At 35.7% G+C, this 20,481-nt stretch overlaps 1 pseudogene across 1 annotated transcript; it reads left to right on the top strand.

The window, feature by feature from the left end:
• Positions 1 to 7,889: 7,889 nt before the first annotated feature.
• LOC143597006 (uncharacterized) lies at positions 7,890 to 8,956 on the top strand (annotated as a pseudogene). The gene is made up of 3 exons (XR_013146817.1): positions 7,890 to 8,217; positions 8,324 to 8,553; positions 8,637 to 8,956. The product of XR_013146817.1 is annotated as an uncharacterized LOC143597006 (transcript).
• The last annotated feature ends 11,525 nt before the right edge of the window (positions 8,957 to 20,481 follow it).

Here is a 20,481-nt window from a genome sequence, read left to right as displayed (position 1 = left end):
GAATTCACTATGATGGGCACTTCCATTTTTAAGTTTTTCACGTTGGATTTTTTTTTTCTTCTTATTTTGTTTGTTAGTATTATTTTTTTTAAAGTGTTGTACTCTTTTTTATTTTACTTAATGAAATTATGTTTTTTTTTTGAACGACCATGAAATTATGTTTTTAATTTATATAGTTTAATAGAAAATTTTAAAAAATTGTGTTAAAGTGAGTGGTTAGATAGTCATAAACCATCCCCTAAATGGAGTTGGAGTGGTTGTAATTAGTTTGGGGTTATCTTGAAATGACATTACTCTATTGATTAGTTGAGTAGCTCATCCAAAACAAATAGATTTCTTTACTTTATAGCGTCATCGCGAGCGGGGCGCTAAAACCAACTAGAGATGTACACACTGGCTTTTTAACCTAAACTGGATTCAGGTTGAACCAAATATGTTTTCGGTCAAAGCAGTCAAAACCGGTTTTGTCCTAACCGGTTAGAAGCTATGGAAACTCGAAACTGGTGTAATCGGTTGGGTTCGGTTCCAAACCGGGTTAACATGAACCGGTTTGCAGGTTTGAATTAAAAAAATGTAGACTTGTTATGCAACATTAAATTGGTTATATAGTTGTATATTTAATGTGTAAACAGATTTCCATATGTGTAAATGTGTAATAATAGTCCCTCTGACCGTTTGAAAGTTGAAAATTTAGACCAATTTACCACTAATTGATGAGCCTTAAATGGCTCAATGGACCAAGACTTAAATGAAAGTTGAAAATCTGTCTATTAATTGGATGTAGTTAAATGGAATTTTAAGGCAACTGATGAGCCTTAAATGGATTCCGTCACTGTGCTAAGACTGGTCGCTATGGTGGGGGGCTTCGAAGCCCCTCCACCGTGCCACGTCAGCGCCACGTAAACACCGAGGGCATCGAAGCCCCACCCAAAGATGCCCCGCTATGGTTTAATGCCCCAAAGGCGCCCCTATTATACATATATATGTATATGTATGTATGTGTGTGAGAGAGAGAGATGGAGAGAGCTGCTGAAAGGGGGGCCACCCAATTCATCAACCGCGCCGGCCGTTGGAACGGCCATTTCTTCGTCGTCCATGATTCTTTGGCTCCCCATGGCGGTGTTCGGCGCCCTAGTCGCCCAAAAAGGCGCCCCAAGGGCGCCCCATAGCGACCAGTCTAATAGTAATGCAAAGGTAAACCAGTTTTTAGACGGGTTACAGATTTTTTTCAAACCAGTTCCAAACAGTCATTTTCAAATTGGTTAAAGCTAAAAAAACTCCAAAACAGCTCTAACCCGATGGGTTACAGCTGCTTAAAACCCGTTTCTATAAAATCGGGTTTAAAACGGTTTGATTACGGTTAAGTTTTTGGGTCAGTTTGGTTAACCGGTCAAATAAATTTACATGTTATAATAAAATATTGCTCATCACCATCAACTCATTACAAAATCACAAATCATCGAATAGTGAGGGATGTACATGAGAATAAACGATGCAACATATATAAGTGTTAAATTTTTACTTCTATTGTTATTTTGCTATCTTGCACAAACGTGTTTGTGTTTTCCTCTTCGAAATGTAGTTTTATTTTGATATTTGAACAAAAGCGTTATCCAAGACAAAATTGGTAGACAAACCAAACCTATGTTTTACCTCTACATCTTTCATTTAATTTCTTAAAGAAAATATCCAAGACGAAATTGGTAGACAAGCCAAACCTATGTTTTACCTCTACATCTTTAATTTATAATTTATTTAAGAAGATATCCAAGACAAAATTGTTAAGACAAGCCAAACTTAAGCTTTGCCTCCACATCTATTATTTAATATTTTTTTAAGAAAATATCAATTAGATGATGATTGAATTGTAAGAAAAAAACTTGATGTTTCATATGACTTAGGTTCGATGCTCCTTATTAATTATTTAGTTTCAGCAGCACTTGGTGATGATGAAAGACTAGGCGAGTAAGTGACGTTCACTAATATTGGATCCTTGAACTGAACGAGTTTTATCTCACTGCACTGTCGTGACTTAGGGCGAGTGTTCACGAGAGTTGGCATTAGATGAGACTTTTCGCAGAATTGAAAGACGAGTATATCATGATGTGATGAATTTAGTAAGTAGCTCGTATGAATGACGTGTTAGCCATTCAAAAAAGAATTATTTTAAGAAAAGCTTTTTATTTTCTTGAGTGCTTTAAATTTGAATTTACATTTTTCTTTATTAATGATTAATTAAAACTTATTAGTTGGATCTACATTTACTTTTACTCAGTTATAAAGTAACGAATTTAATACTCGTTTAATGATAGTGTATTTTACGAAATTAGATGTGTTTTGACTGTGTAGTGATGGACGGTACCCAAATATTGTTATGCTATAGGCAATAATTGTTCCAACTTTCACATTTAATAGCATATTAGCATGTGTATTAGTCGTGTGAAATATGATGAGGGTGACAAAAGGCTAAAAGAAGAAATTGTGAGGTATAGTTAAATGAGTGGTTAATTTATTAATTAATAGTTAAATAATTTGTGAGCCTCACGCATGTTGACTACACCAAAACCAAGCCCACAAACCTCATATCGGCATATCAAACCCGGGGACGGTGTTCCACCCTCTCATGAGTAGGGCTGTCCAAATCGCTCGTCACTCAAACTCGCTCGCAGTTCGTTCGGAATTTGTTTGGTAAATGCTCGTTCGTTTTTTCGCTTGATTGTAAACAAGCCGCTCCGCTCAGTTTGGTTTGTAAACGAGCCAAGCAACAAGCATATGTCTGAACGGTTCGTTCGGCTCGAATACTTTTAATTCATTTTATATATATTTATATACTCATAAATATATATTTTGTTTTAATAATTATCTTGAATATTTAAATATTAAATATAAGGGTCAAGTTATTTTACAAAGGGTAAAAAAGTGATAAGTGTAAGAAGCCATAAATAATTGACATGTGTCAAGTGGGGACCAAAAAAAAATGTATAGAGGTAATTGTACATATTTTTTTTCTACACATGCAAATCACATGTTAATACCCCCATCATTTTAGAACGTCTATAACTTTTTCGTATGATATTTAAAAAAAATCATCATAATAACAAGCGTTTTTTTATCTTTAATATGAGTATGATTTTTGCTATATAAAATTTAAAACAAAAATTACGTCATTGTGTCTTTTCGCACACCATTGTGTCTTTTCGCTTATCATTGTGTCTTTTTTCGTCATTGTGTCATTTCGCACACCATTGTGTCTTTTCGCTTATCATGATGTCTTTTTTGTCATTGTGTCTTTTCGCACACCATTGTGTCATTTCGCTTATCATTGTGTTTTTTCGTCATTGTGTTTGTTTGTCATTGTGTATTTTAACTCATCATTATGTTTTTTTAAATACTAATAACACCGTTGTGTAATTATAATATGTAAAAATAATGATAAAATAACAACAAATTATCTAATACATAAAACACAATGGTTAATACATGTTACACAATAACTTGAAACGTAAAACACAATGGTGAATACGTATAACACAATGACATAAAACGTAAGACACAATGGTGAATACGTAGAACACAATGACCTAAAATGTAAGACACAATGGTGAATATATATAATACAATGACTTGAAACGTAAAACACATTAGAAACAACATGTTACACAATGACTTGAATGTAATATACAATGAACGCAATACTATTTTTCTCAAATTAAATGAATTTGTCATACGTCAATCCGAATAAAAGACAATGAACGTTTTACACAATGACTAAAAGTTAATAACGAACAAAACGACACAATGACGTAATCTTTGTTTTAATTTTTGTCTTTAATATGAATACCAATTGAAAAATATAATGATCAAAATCTATAATACAATTCATATAAAAACTCAACTAAAAGACACAATGAACAAAAAAAAAATACAATTAAAAAACCCATTAATTTTTTTATATATAACAATATGATACTCATATTAAAGATAAAAAAAGGCTTATTATTATGGTATTTTTTTTAAAAAAATAATGTCGTATGAAAAAATTATGGACATTTTAAAATGATTGGGGAATTGACATTTGCCTTGCATGTGGATAGAAAAAGTCAACAAAGGTGGGTTATTACCTTCGCCCTTTCCATCGGTTTTTATTTATTAAATTAATCTCAATCATTCAAATCTAAGATCAATGGACTGGATTCCTTCTCACACTTTTCATTTTTATTGTCTTTTATATTTTAACTTTACCATTAAATATAATATCTTTTATTATAGAATATTTTCAAGTACTTTATATATACAAATAATAATTAAAATAGTAATATATTTGTGGATATATATTCATATGAATAGTTATATTTTAATTATTAATTATTTTATTACATTATATTCAACTTCAAACTTCAATTATATCAAAACATACAAGCTACTACTAGTTTTTTTAAAAGGCAAATTGGATTAAAATAATCTTACATTTTATGTGTTGGCCAATAATAATCCCGCCTGAGTTATTTTTCTCTAGCGGTCCCACATTTTTCATGTTTTTTTGGTTTATGATCCCTCGTTAAAAATAGTTAACGGGGTTTTTTCTGATGTGGTTTGATGAGTTGGCAATAAAAATCCTAACTGACTTTTTTTTTTTCTTTCAAGCCAAATTACATGGAATCCCTCACCCCATTTAACCACAAATGATAATTGTGACATTCATCATTTTTGAAACTCAAAAACCCGACCCATTTTAAAATTTCGACACCTTTCCGATCTTTATTTATTAATAAAATGGTGAATTATTTATGTATTTATGTTCATGATGTTGTTCATGTTTTTTTATGTTATTTTGTTATTTATGATGTTACAAATTTTATCTTAAGTATTATATCATTTTTTTTTCCATAAATTGAGTCAAAGACATTTAATTGGTCATAAAGGACATTCAACTAGTCAAATCCATGTTTCAAGCCTTATGACTAGCCTCTTGACTAGTCATCAAATTAACTCACTTGGACCTTGTTATTAACAATTTTGAGCCTATATAAAGCTCACCCATTCTCTAGAATTTCTTGGCACAACCAATTTACACTCAAAATCATTTAAACTTGTCAATTTCTTTCAAGTCAAAAGTTTAAACTTCAAAAGACAACTTCTTAAGAAGTATTATTTTCTTCTTCTTTTGTGATACAATCCCCGGGTAATGTTTATTTATTGTCATTACGCATAAAGATTGTTTCCATGATGACAACCCAAACAACATTCATGGAGACATATCATCCTTCGTAATCGGCTAGATTATGTTCGGCTTATGATATTTATGTTTAAAAGTCAACTTTTATTTTTACAAACTAATAATAAGAACAAACATTTTTTAACATACTACTTCATATTTTTCAAATTATGTTACTCACAAACCCGACTCAATAACCGGGTTCGTGTCTGACCAAAAAAACGAACCACTCGTTAAACTAGTTTTCTTAATTAATTGTTCGGTTGGAACAAACCGGACTCATCTAAATTAATTAATATTTATTATAATTCATTTGTTGTTCTAAGGCTAAAATATATTAACTTAATAAATCAAATAACCAAAATCCTTTTTTTAATAAACCCAAAATATATATATTTTCTTTATAAATTGCTTTGTCATAAACCGAACGTGCTTGCCAAATTACTTTATTTTCACAAATTCTTTTAAAGCCTAGCTATTTATTTATGTAGGGTCGTTTGTCGAACCGAACTTTGTCGGTTCACTTTCTTAAAGGCATTTTTGGCTCTCGACTCCCTTAGTTAACAGGTGAGTTTTTCATAACCCATTTTTAACTCTTTTAATATTTTTGGGGTGTAGCATGTCACAAGTCTATTTTTTATTTCGTTAGTTATGCGCTTATTTACAAAACGATTCACATTTATCGTACATGTTAATATTATTCTTGCATATTGTTTATGTTTATACGTGAACCTGCTTGCAACGTGTTTACTGTTTTTATAGTGGAAGTTACGCAAACGCATACACATAGTGGGAGGGTCCGACCGGACGTACCCGCGCCGTTTAACGTTATGACTTCGGTTGTTTACGTAAGGTGGTTCTCATTTCCCCGACTTCTGCGGCTGAAGCCTAAATGAACGGGAGGACGACACTATTTGATTTCATTTATATTATGTTTGAATGTTTATTCTATGACGATCGTTGAATTACACATTTTATATATATTTATATACGCAAAAACTTGTGAAAACTCACCAACATGTGTTGTTGACCAAATATATTATTTTAAACGTGCTGCATGTTGATACGATGAAGTGACAGGACAAGAAAACTAGTTATACCTTATTATTTCAATGAATATTATTTTCTTCATTTAGATATGATGTTCTTTTTGTCTCATTATCAAACTATTTGTGTACTTGCGAAATTATGAAATAAAATAAATATATTGTCACTATTAATAGTGTTACGAGCTTATGAGTGATCTGTACGTTGCACCCGGGCGTATTCCGCTTAAAGCCGGGGTGTTACAATAATTATTTGTCCTAACTTCTCCGCCCCTCCGTCCAATCATCTTCGTTTTGCCGGATAAGGACCAACCATACCTGAAACCCAAATCTTGTTGCAATCGGACCCTAATCGGGTTGCGATCGAAAATGCATGGTGGCGACGGAGGTGGCGGGTAGAGAGAACGGGATTTGGGGAGCCTAATCTTGTTTAATCGGAAACACATGGTGGTGCCACAGGTTTCCCAATTGTTGCACCCTGGTCGATCAATTGGAAAAAAGTTCCCAAAGGGTTCTCAAGAATGGGTGCGGTGGTGGTGGGTGATTGTAGTATTAGTGATGGGGTGAGAATAACCAAGGAGAGAGGATGATGAGGAATGCTACAGTGAGACAGTGTTGTCGGGGATGAGAATAACTAGGGTATCCTGCCCATACTACACATGGGGACAAATCATAACTTTCTCATCGATTAAGTATTGTGGGTTAATAAAATCAGAAAGAAATAAAATAAGCAAAGTCAAAGCCATGTAGGATTTTTATTGTCAACTCATCAAGCTGCATCAGCAAAAAATTAACCCCGTTAACTATTTTTAAAGGGGGATCATAAACCAAAAAACATGGAAAAAGTGGGACTGTCATAGAAAAATAACTTAGATGAGATTTTTATTGGTTAACACATAAACGGTGAGACTATTTTAATACAATTTGCTTTTTAAAAACTACTAATTTATTTTCATGCACGTCATATTCAACTTCAAACTTCTTTCTTATAAAAGAATTTAAAGGGAAAAAAAGTTAAAAAAAAAAAGCAATGCTCCGAACTCACTTGATACCGCTCGAAAAATACTCGGTTTGATTTTGGCTTGGTTCGATATTGGCTTAGTTCGATTTTGTGTCGCTCGGCTCTATTCGATTTGAAACGAACAAGCAACAAGCAAGCCCTCGCCCGGTTCAGCTCGGATCGTGAACAACCCTACTCATGGGTGATACCGGCGGAGGGCAACACACCTACAATCACTAGGGTTAGGCAACTACAAGGAAAGTTAATACTCGGGTTAGGCAAATAAATCTTCAATCGGGCTTGGGTGAATATCTATGGATCAATAGCAAGTGATGACGATTAATCGATTTTTTATTTTAATGTTTTTTTAAAAGATTATGTTTTTGAGTTGTGACAACATAGGTGATGGTAGTTACGTGTAGATTCAAAGTCGGCTTCAATCCCAAAATGTAACAACTAACAACCTAGTGGCCTGGTCTTAAATACCATACCATACCATACCATACCATACCATATATCAGTCTATGCACGTGCTTATCATCACCCACTTTTCACTTCTATTTCTATCAAAATCCTCCAACCCAATTGCACGCACATACCCCACTTCAATTCAATTTCACCCATACACAATTCACAAACCATGTCCAGTCAAACCAACTTAGAGCCATGGCACGACCTGACAGGCAAGATTGTCATGGTCACCGGAGCCTCAGCCGGTCTAGGCCGAGACTTCTGTCTCGACTTAGCCAAAGCCGGTTGCAGAATCGTTGCTGCGGCTCGTCGGGTCGACCGCCTCGTGTCTCTCTGCGATGAGATCAACCGCGAGTCATCTGTTCGAGCGGTAGCGGTGGAGCTTGATGTCACTGCCAAGGCTCCCCTTATTGAAGCCTCTGTTAAAAGAGCGTGGGACGCCTTTGGACGAATTGACGCCTTGATTAATAATGCTGGAGTTAGAGGTAATTAATATAATTCCGGATTTGAACAAAAATTTTACGTACTGATCATGTGACTTAAGACAATTATGGTATGTGATGTGTAACATTTGTAGCCGTTGGATTTTAGGTAATGTGCTAAGTCCTTTGGAATTGGATGAACAAGAATGAGACAGTACCATGAAAACTAATTTGACCGGAACGTGGTTGGTGTCAAAGTACATGTGTATACGTATGCGTGACGCGAAACAGGGTGGTTCGATTATTAATATTTCGTCTATAGCGGGTCTTGAACGCGGTCAGCTACCGGGAGCGCTTGCTTATGCTACATCAAAGACGGGTGTTAATACATTAACCAAGGTAGTTTTGAACATACTTTCTGGTTATTAGTTAAGTTTATTTTTTTTGTTTTATGGGATTTAATGATTTTATGCTTTGAGTAGGTAATGGCTATGGAATTGGGTATGTACAAGATCAGGGTGAACTCGATAAATCCGGGACTTTTTAGGTCTAAAATAACGCAAGGTTTTTGGAAAAAAATTGGCTTGACAAAGTGGCTCAGAAAACGGTTCCTATTGGAACATTTGGCACAGCTGATCCAGCTTTGACCGGGCTAGCCAGGTATCTGATTCATGACTCGTCTGAGTATGTCAGTGGCAATGTGTTCATTGCCGATGCGGGTGCAACCCTACCGGGTGTGCCTCTTTTCTCTTCGCTTTAGATACCAAATTCAATTGAAGTTAATATATAATATATGTTGTCATATGAGAGATTTGAGTCTGATAGGGACATATGGTTCTATGGAATGTAACTTTTAGTATTTTACATCAAACATTTGTTGTTGTAGACTTTTCGTGCGGCGATGAAGGGGTCAAATCTCAGAATATACCTTTTGACATGGTATGTGGACAACTCAAGTGAATAACAAAGTAATAATATAAAAGTGTATTAAAATTAACTAATAAAGATTAATATAAATTAATGGATAGAATTATATCAGAAACTAGTTTGAGACCCGCGTATTACACAGGTAATTGATAATTTTTTTAAAATTTAACAATTATGTGAAAACAGTCAACAACATGATTATATATATTGTTAATGCAATGTTAATACAATTACAATTTACATTAAAATTATAGAAATTACATAACTAAGATTACACAAATATGTTAAAAATAAGTAAAATCTCTCTTGTGCACTACATTTGTAACTGTATTGGTTGATATACATTGTTTATCGAAAATCAAAATTTTAATACATGTCTGCTTGTAACTCTTGATAATGTAACATACAGGTTTGCTTATAACTCTTTCGTGTGACAAGTAAGGTTCTTCAAGTACATACCAACCCTAAATAAATGACAATGTGTCATACCCCGACTTACGGCCTAGGCGTGTGACCAACGGTTGGTACCGGTTTTGTAAATGTATCAGAGTTTAGCGGAAGTCTTTTAAAAGTATTAATATTTTGAAATATTAATTTACTTATAAAGCTTTATTTATAATAAAATATTAATATTTCTTTTGAAACATTTTATTAATAAATCTTTATTTTGTAATAATATTTAATTTATTTGAAAAGCTTTTCGGATAATAAATATCCGAGCGTTTTATTTATAAACCTCGTTTGATTTTACAAATCATATTGTTTATAATCTTTTAAATAATTAAAACAATGAGCCATCTCTACCTTGCGAACATCCACTTTATGAATGACTCCAATTCTTGATACTTTAATCACCTGAAATGTTAGAAAATACGTCAGCGATGTGCTGGTGAATACGCTGACGCTAAAAATATTTTTCTTTTACTTTGTTACCCCTCAAGGGTTACGCAAGCCTCGACCCATCTTGGCTTAGGAATAACAAAGTTAAAACAACATCATTATAAACTCGAGTCTCTACACTAGGTCACCCCAGCAAAACACCGCAGCGTTTCGACGTACTTAGGTACAATAAATATACACAAGGTCATTCTCACTCGAACATACTTTGGTTCGGCCCATCGTGGCTGGAGGTCGTGACCAGGCGTAGTGCGCTGTGCCCACCGCATTCCACATATGTAAGGTTCCAGACAAACGTATACTACAGCCTGAGGCCTAGGCTTTTACTCTTATTTACAATGTTTTTAGAGATACTCAGTCTCATGTAAAGTTTTACACATAACACATTTGTTTGTTTGAAAACAAGTTTATAAAAGTGGGGCGTATTCACCTTTTCGCTTTGGGATTGGCTTCAACACAGTTCGAGGGTCTTTCCCTTGCTATCTCGCACCTATAGTACGAGTATAGCCTTCTCTTTTGGATCAGTTTCAATACACTGTCCGAGAGTCTTTCCCTCTTCTTTGTTATCTCGTACCTATAGTACGAGTATAACTTTTTGTTAGTCGGATATACAATCCGGCTTAAGACCTCTAGTCTCTTTTGTAAAATCTTTACCTTGATTTTAAATTTCTTTATGAACCTTTAGTTCAAAACATCTTTTCTTTATTTTAAACCTTTAGTTTAAAATATTATTTCTTTCTTTTCTTTTTCAAGTTAAAATTCTTTCTTTTAACTTATTTACTTTTCTTTTTTTTCACAAGATAAACCTCTAGTTTAACTTATTGTCTTTTTCTAGGTTTCTTCTTCATTAAGAAACGTATCTTTTTATTTTCTTATTATTTAAGGATAATAACTTAAATAATATTATCAACTATAACTCTTTTCTACTTCCATCTTTTCCTTTTTTTTATAGTATGTTTGAACCTATAGTTTAACTCATATATCTTTTATTTTCACATTCGGACCTTTAGTCCGTCATATTTTCTTTTCTAAAATCTACGTTTACCAAAACGTATACATAATATATATTCATTATTTAGTTTATATGAACCATATAAACAATATATATTCATATTCTTTTACTTGTTATTCAAAATGCTTTCAAATAATATTTCTATCTTTATTTATTAATAAAGATCATTTCATTTTCTTTTCTTTTATTTCTTTTCTTTTATTATTATCTAAAATCATTTAAATAATAATTTTGCTTTATCTATAACCAATAGTTATATTTATATATTTCTCTTTATATAATTTCTTTGCTTTTCTTTTCTTTATTTTTCGAGGTATTGACTATACCCTTAACTAGGGTCTAAGCCTTTATTATTTTATTAATATTTTATTCGGGCATTATGCATTACCTTGTTCGGTTTATTGTTTTATAAACTCACGGGCAACACTTCGACGCTTGCACGTATATCGAGAATCTGGATCAACACCTCCTTGGCGCACAAATAGAGACACACCGGTCTTCAAATCTCGTCGGCACGCACTTCGGGGCGGGTCATCTCAGGTTGGCACGTACTTCGAGGCGGAATGTCGGGTCGTCTTGGGTCGGCGCGTACTTCGAGGCGGGTCGTCGGTTCGTTTCGGGTCGGCACGTACTTCGAGGTGAAATGTCGGGTCGTACCGGGTTGGCATGTACTTTGAGGCGGGTCGTCGGTTAGTTTCGGGTCGGCACGTACTTTGAGGTTAAATGTCGGGTCGTATCGGGTTGGCACGTACTTCGAGGTGGAACGTCAGGTCGTACCGGGTCGGCACTTACTTCAAGATATTGCCGCCGGTACTTTGGGGTATCGTCGGTTTATGGCACGGATTACGAGATATAATGTCGGGGTTTTTGGCACGGAAAACGAGGAGGTCGGTGGCACGTTTTACGAGGAAATTTCTAGAGAGAGAAATTTATTTAGAGAGAGAAAGTTGTGTGTGAGATTGGTGTGAAAAGTGAGATGCCATATCTTGCTATTTACAGAGTTTTCTGGAGACCCGTCGCGGTACGCGAGGGGCCTAGACATAGCCGTCGCGTATCGCGACGTAGCTATGGTGAGTCGCATGTAGGTTTGCCGCGTGGCGCCACGTGGCGGACACGGCGCCACGTGGTGACACGTGGCGAGCTTTATGCCACGTTGTGACACGTGGCAGGACACGTGTCACAGTGTCATGGCTTTATGCCACGTGGTGACACGTGTCAGCTGGTGTGCCACGTGTTGACACGTGACATGACACGTTTCTGGCTGTCAGACATCGCCATCGCGATACGCGATGGCGTTGCGCCCAACCACGTCGCGTATCGCGTTCGGTCACGAATTCAGAAATTTTCATTTTTGATCCTAGGACTTTTTGAACTTTGATATTTTTGACCCGATATTTTCGTGATGTTACACAATGTATTCATGAAACTAACAAAAAAATATCCATACACACAAAATATCATACATTTTAATCAATTAATATGATGTCATTTGAAATCATATGTTTATGTTTATCCAAAAATCATATCCCAGAACTTGATTACCTATATTACCTGAACTTTGATTAGATAATTATCCTTAGAATTTTTATAATTTAAAATTGGTTGATCATGATAAATTTGTTATCATTGATATTCTATGTATGACAACTTTTTAATATATTTCATATTTTACAACTAACAATTGTATAATCAAGCAACTTATAGAACCAAAAATAAAAATATAACAAAATGGTTTGTTTCAATTCATATGAATGTAATTGCCAGAAAAATGACAAAGACATACTAACATTAAGTATGTTTAAATAATAGTGATTATTCCGAGTTAACAGGATATTAGAAGATTTAAATTCATATAAAGTGAATGTAGTGATTCTTATTTACAATACTTGAAAGTATCAGATTAGGAATGTTTAAGTTTTGAATACTAATCCCGTGTTCTTAGTTAATATTATGAGAAGTTGTTGAAATATTTAACTAATTGATATATATATATATATATATATATATATATATTAACTTATAGAAAAAAAAACAAAAATTTCGGATTTTATGGAAGCATGGTAAATAGCTGACTTTTAACCGGGTTAACGATTTACCATAATCTATATGTAATGAGATTGAAACAAATTTTTTGGTTTAACGTTTTGAATTCTTTTAGTTAAGCAATTTATCTTATAAGCTAGGCATATGAAATTAAATACATTTAAATGTATAAAAATAGTAAAAATTAAACCATAAAATATATATTTATGAAGTATTTTGGTCTGAGTTTTAAAAGAAAATATTGATAACTAAATAGTGATCTTCTTATTGCTAAAACTCTTTATACTACACAAAAAAATCATATAAATAAAATAGCAAATAGTTTATATATTAAATCATTATACATATGGATTATAATTATAATATTCAAGATATATATAATAACTATTCTCCATGTTTGCAATATTTATACAAAATGTTTAGAGAAAATTAAGAAAAATACACATTAATCCTGAGTTCAAATGCATATGAGAAAATTTTAATCCAAATCTGAAACCAATCTTATATAAAAAAAATTACTCACTGCTGCTCGAATCTTAATTTAAAAACAATTTGTAGTTTCCATGCAAATCCAAATTATTCGACAATGTCGTACCTTTATTTTTTTTAAATTGTAATTACCTATGACTTTAAAATTTAATTATAACATGCTTACAACTTCAATTTTATTATTTCCTTATTTCACAATTAATGTTAACGAATGAATCAGTTAGGATTTACATTTAATAAAAATTGAGTTCATATATTGAAATTGTTTAAAAGATAAGGACCATATATTAAAATTATTTGAAAAAAAAGTGAGGATGACTAAGAGAATGACAAGTGGCAATATTGAGTAGTCTTTTATTAGAATAGAAAGATTTGATTTTAGGACTACAGTATCGATACCGAATTTCTTAAACATTAGTACCGGAATCGAAAATACTTGGTTCTGTGCCGGTAAAGCGACACCGTAGGTAAAAACTCAGTAAATACTGATACTGTACCGATCCCGAAACATCTAATAGTTGGAACCAAATCAATACCGACAATACTCATTTCGATACCGGTACAGTTTTATAATCTCAAGTTTGTTATAGGTTGGTCAATTTTTCTTAATGATTCTCACATTCAAGAAAACTCATGTGTTTTTTTTCCGTTGAAAGCTTAAAAACTTACGTGTTTAGGCTAACACGTATACTTTTTTTCCTCTTAATCACCACGTCTGCGTCACCTCAATACCTACTCAGTTTTTCCTCTATCATTCAACCGTGTTATGATTCATTCCCCTTATTCTCCACCATTGTATTATTTAATAATATAAAGAATTGAAAAGATATAAAACAAAAAAAAATTGATTGGCTCTCTCCCCTTACCAATCGAAATGAGGGGCATGACTATGGTAAGGGAGCTCATTTCACTAGTGAAATGATGATGACAGGATGGTGTTCAAAGAATGTCATGGAGTGATCAGGGGGCCACATAGGACCCCTTACTAACCCAAACGCAACCATACCCCTTAGCGTTAGTGTACATTATGAGTTTCGACCCCTAAGATAAAATAAAACTTCAAAAATAGCCTATAGGTTTCTTTGCCATCTGCCAGATGAAATCAACCTTATGATAAAATCATACATATACACCTCTAAACAGATTGTTCATTGGACTATTTACAAACTTATCAATGAAAAATTTGTCTATGTTATTATTTATTAAGTGATTCAACATGAATAATTTCTTTCATTTGTTTAAATAAGTAAAAGAACACTGACATGTGATTTGCTTGTTCATTTACGTTTATAATTGGTCTATTTTGTTCTTTTATATCTGTTCCTTTTTGCAACCAATATTAAATAAAAATAAGAATTTAAATACAAATGACCTACAATTAAACACATACTTCTTATTCGTAATTAGGGTTAACTCAAATGTATAACATAAATCTTATTTATAATTTATAACTAGGGTTAACTCCACATTTAAAACGCAGAGTGACCTACAATTAAACATATACTTCTTACTTATAATTAGGGTTAACTATAATATCCAAATATGTAACATAGTTACAAATCGCTAATCTGTTTGAGTCGTTTAGATAAACGAATTACACGAATTGTTTTCATATTGCACGATTTGAAGTGTATCTGGGTTAGAGACCTAGAGTTAATATTTTTTATACAAAGAGTGTATCCAAGTTTAGCGATTCAATCTGGTTAACCATAAATCTATCATCCCAACATGACTCAGATCAAAGGATGGCATCAAATTATGCTTCTTTCTCTTTATATTTTTTTTCTTATTATTAGTAAGAATGTGTTGGTAAGGTCAATCAAAGTCAACACGAAAATGAGGGTTGCTACCTATGAGTATGCGTAGCAATGGTCTATTAGTAATAAAGTGGTTCAACAGAAACTAACAAGTATTGATGATCATGAGAAACATTGTCGTCTATTTGTAATAGACACCACCAATCACCCATGTATTTATGGTATTGTAATTAGTCTTTATAATATTGTAATTAGCCTTTATTGTATGATCATCACCAAAAATAGGAGATCTCTTGTATCATTATATATTAATTACCATGAATGAAAGAAGGCAAGGAATCATAATCATTCTATATGGTATCACCCTCACGATCTTCCTAATCTCTGCCAAAACCTTCATCCCACCTTCTTCTTCTTCAATGGCCGACCAAACACTCCATCCCGTCGTCACCGTCTCCAACATCCGAACCTTCGTCCCTGTCACCTTAGACAATGAAGCCGCCGACTACAACACATGGTCGGAACTATTTCGAGTTCATTGCACGACGTTTCTTGTGGCCAACCATCTTGAGCCTCGTCCCTCACACGCTGCTACCTCGTCCACAGACAAGGACACGCAATCGGCTTCCCCACCAGCCGACTCGTGGGAACGCCTTGATGCCATCGTCCTCCCATGGATCTATGTCACAATCTCTACCGGTCTCCTAAAAACCGTGATGAAAAAACGCACCACTGCTTATGATGCTTGGAAAGCCATCGAGAACCTCTTTCAAGACAACAAAGCCACACGAGCTCTCTTTCTCAAACAAAAATTCGCAAACACACGTCTTTTAAACTTTTCTTCTAAGCATGAATATTGTCAAGAGATCAAAGTTTTGGCCGATCAACTAAATTATGTTGATGCACCAGTTGACAAAAACGATATTGTCTTGCAAACCTTAAACGGTCTCACCGAACAATACGAAACCGTTGCCACCGTACTACAAAACACCAAACCTTTGCCCTCATTATTTGAAGTTCGTTCCCAATTATGCATGAATGAAACCACTATAGCAAACCAATCCCTCAACTCCTCCCAACAAGCCGCAACCGCGCTTCACGTCCAAAGCCAAACTCACTCTTCCACCGCCCCCATACCACATCCGATCTACCCGTGGCCGAGGCGTTCATGTGGACGCGATCGTGGTCGTTCCTCGTCCTCACAGCCAAACTGCTCCAGGGGCAGATCCACCATCCAACTCAAAACCAACACCCATACATTATTTTTCCCAACAACTGGGCCTCCAACCAATGGGCTAACTACAGTCCACAATCCAACCAAAAACCACCCTGCCCTTACCCATCAACTCCTCCGCAGACCGGTTCACATGGAATTCTGGGCCCACGGCTCGCACAGGCCCACATGGCTACTTACAGCACGACGCCAATCGACATTGCACTGGCGCTCTATACTCTGTCTATGAGTCAACCGTCCGATCCCATCGGCCACATGGACACCGGCGCATCTGGCCACATGGAACACCCCGGTATGAATTCCCCGTCAATTTTTAATACTTGCACTAATAAGAGAATAATTGTTAGCAACGGAACAATCATTCCCGTTATTGGACAAGGTAACATACCACCCCCTTTCCCCCCACTAAAACTGAACAACATTCTTTATGCTCCCAACCTAATTAAAAACCTTATCTCGGTCAGTCGCCTAACGACAGACAATTTACTTTCAATTGAATTTGACATGTTTGGTATTCTTGTGAAGGATCTCAAGAACAAGGAACCTATCCTACGATGCAATAGCTCGGGAGATCTCTACCCTCTCACCACCAACTTCATCAAGCCTCGCACCAACCCTACTGCTTTAGTTGGTATTACTCAAGACCATTGGCGTCAACGCCTTGGGCACCCCCTGGGCATCACTTTATTGCATTCGTTAAAGTCTAGTTCCTTTATTAATTTTAGTAAACCAAACAATACGCTTTGTCAATCATGTGTTTTTAGCAAAAGTGTTAAACTTTCGATTTATGATTCTATGAATAAAACTCATTTACCTTTTGACATCATTCATAGTGATTTGTGGACCTCCCCGGTTGTAAGCACTGGTGGTCACCGCTATTATATATTATTTCTTGATGACTTAATGGATTTTTTATAGACTTATCCCCTTACCAATAAGTCTCAAGTTTACAACACCTTTACCAACTTCCATAACCACATTCATACACAGTTTGAACGTAAAATTAAACAATTCCAATGTGATAACAGCACCGAATACACCAACAATAATTTTAAACAGTTTTGTCACATAAATGGAATGCAATTTCGTTTCTCTTGTCCCCACACCTCCTCCCAGAATGGCAAGCCGAGAGAAATACGAACCATGAACAGTATGATTCGTACCCTCTTATCTTAAGCTTATCTACCTCCCTCATTTTGGCATCATGCACTTGAAACCGCCACCTACCTCCTAAACATTCTTCCTAAGAAAACCCACAAATTCTTATCACCCACTACCTCTCTATACAATGTCCTCCCAAGCTATACACACCTTCGCGTATTTGGTTGCCTATGCTACCCCATCACCCCCTCCACCACCATAAATAAACTCACAAACCGCTCCAAACCTTGTGTCTTTCTCGGCTACCCTTCAAACCATCGCGGATATAAATGTTTTGACATCTCCAATAATTAGATTATTATATCCAGTCATGTCCTGTTTAAAGAATCCACCGATCCCTTCTCCATACAACACTCCAATACCACCCTAGACTACACTTTTCTTTCTCCTCCCCTCAACCAACTGTTGTGGGATAATATCCACCCATTCAACCCCACTGCCACACCCAACTCTCCCATCGGCCCAACTCCAACCAGCCCACACAGCTCCCCACAGTCCACCCCCATCAGCCCAACTCCAACCGGCCCACCTACAACTTCCCCTGGCCCAACTACCACACCTTTAGCCCGCCCTTCGGACTTGCCCATGGCCGCTCAAACATCACCTCAACCCACCCCTCCCCTCTCGATTTCCCAACAACCTGGCCGTACCATGCGTAGAGCTATGGATGGTATCACCAAACCCAAACACCCATTCAACCTGAATAGTATTTCCATCGTTCCAATCCCAAAAACTCCCCACCTTGCCTTGTCCACATCTGAATGGTTCGATGCCACGCAAAAAGAATTTAGTGCACTTATTAAAAATTACACTTGGGAACTAGTACCACGTTGTTCGGACATGAATATTATACGTAGTATGTGGCTTTTTAAGCACAAATTTTGTTCTAATGGCTCTTTAGAACACTAAAAAGCAAGGTTGGTATGTGACGAACGTAGTCAACAGGTTCGGGTTGACTGTGGTGACACTTTCAGCCCGGTGGTAAAACCAACCACTATACGGACGTTCCTCACTTTGGCTATCTCAAAATCATGGCCCATACACCAGTTGGATGTTACAAATGATTTTTTACACGGTCATTTTCAGGAAACCATATTCATGCACCAACCAATGGGATTTCGCCACCGGGACTATCCTGATCATGTTTGCCGCCTCAGGAAGTCTCTCTATGGTCTTAAACAGGCGCCCAGAGCCTTGTACCAACGGTTCACTGATTTTGTCCTTCAGCATGGATTTACTCAATGCAAGACCGATAATTCCTTATTTATTTATCACCACGGTCATGATGTGTCATATCTTTTAATCTATGTGGACGATATCATATTCACCACCTCCTCTGATCAACTCCGCCAACAACTCATGCGTATTCTGGCCGGTGAATTTTCTATGAAGGATTTGGGGCCCTTATCCTATTTTTTGGGTATCTTGGTTACTAGAAAGGGTGACACACTTTTTCTGTCACAACATGCATATGTCAAAGACATCATTCATCGCGCATGTATGGACTCGTGCAAACCTGCAGCAACGCTAGTAGACACTTAGAGTAAATTGGCTAGTGAACCGGATTCTTTATTTGATGACCCCACTACCTACAGAAACCTTGCGGGTGCTTTGCAGTACCTAACATTCACAAGACCCGACATAGCATATGCTGTTCAGCAAATATGTATGCACATGCACTATCCTTGCATGGCTCACTGGAACGCTCTTAAGCGTATAATCAGGTACTTACAAGGCACTGCTAACTATGGCCTTCATCTCCGAGCTTCTGACGCACTCTCAATTCGAGCCTACACAGATGCCGATTGGGTAGGTTGCCCTGACACTCGTCGCTCTACATCCGGGTACTGTGTCTATCTTGGTGACAACCTGATTTCATGGTCCTCTAAGAGACAATCCACCATCTCCCGCTCTAGTGTAGAGGCCGATTACCGTGGAGTTTCCAACGTAGTTGTGGAAATATGTTGGCTGTGAAGTCTTCTTCTTGAGCTACATCACCCTTTGACCAAAGCTTCCTTAGTCTACTGCGACAATGTCGGTGCCATTTACTTATCAGGCAACCCAGTTCTACATCAACGAACCAAGCACATCGAACTCGACATTCATTTCGGCAGGGAGCATGTTCAAAAAGGCCTGGTTCGCGTACTCCACATGCCTTCCCGCTTTCAGATAGCCGACATAGTCACCAAGGGTCTTCCTCGGGTTCTCTTCGACGATTTTCGATCCAGTCTAAGCATCCGTATGCCTCCCGCTTCGACTGCGGGGGTGTAATAGGCACCACCAATCACGCATGTATTTATGGTATTGTAATTAGTCTTTATAGTATTATAATTAGCCTTTATTGTATGATTCATCTCCAAAAATAGGAGATCTCTTGTATCATTATATATTGATTACCATGAATGAAAGAAGACAAAGAATCATAATCATTCTATAATTTGTTACAATTAAAACATCTTAGTATTTATTTTTCGGTAATGTTAATTTACGGGTCTCATAATACTCTATTAATAAGCAATAAGGACAGATAAGAATTTTTTATAAAGGGGTATAAACGGTTAAAGAAAAACAATAAATAATGAGAGAATAATATTAAAACACTAAATATAACAAAAATAACATATTTCATTGCATATAACCGATTTTTATTATAGAGTTTACGAAAACAATATTCTAGGATGTTTATTAAGTAAAAAACCAAATTTAACTTTATAAGACCACTCTCATTAATGATCAAATTCTTTGGCCGGTTAGTGAAAATTATAAAAAATAAACAAAAATGGAATATAGGCCACCAAACGGGTTGC

The sequence above is a fragment of the Bidens hawaiensis genome, unplaced genomic scaffold (genome assembly GCF_021521415.1).
Source record: "Bidens hawaiensis isolate Kalapana, Puna unplaced genomic scaffold, B.hawaiensis_p1.1 tig00047470_1, whole genome shotgun sequence".
Classification (NCBI taxonomy): domain Eukaryota; kingdom Viridiplantae; phylum Streptophyta; class Magnoliopsida; order Asterales; family Asteraceae; genus Bidens; species Bidens hawaiensis.
This window is presented reverse-complemented; position numbering and strand designations above follow the sequence as displayed.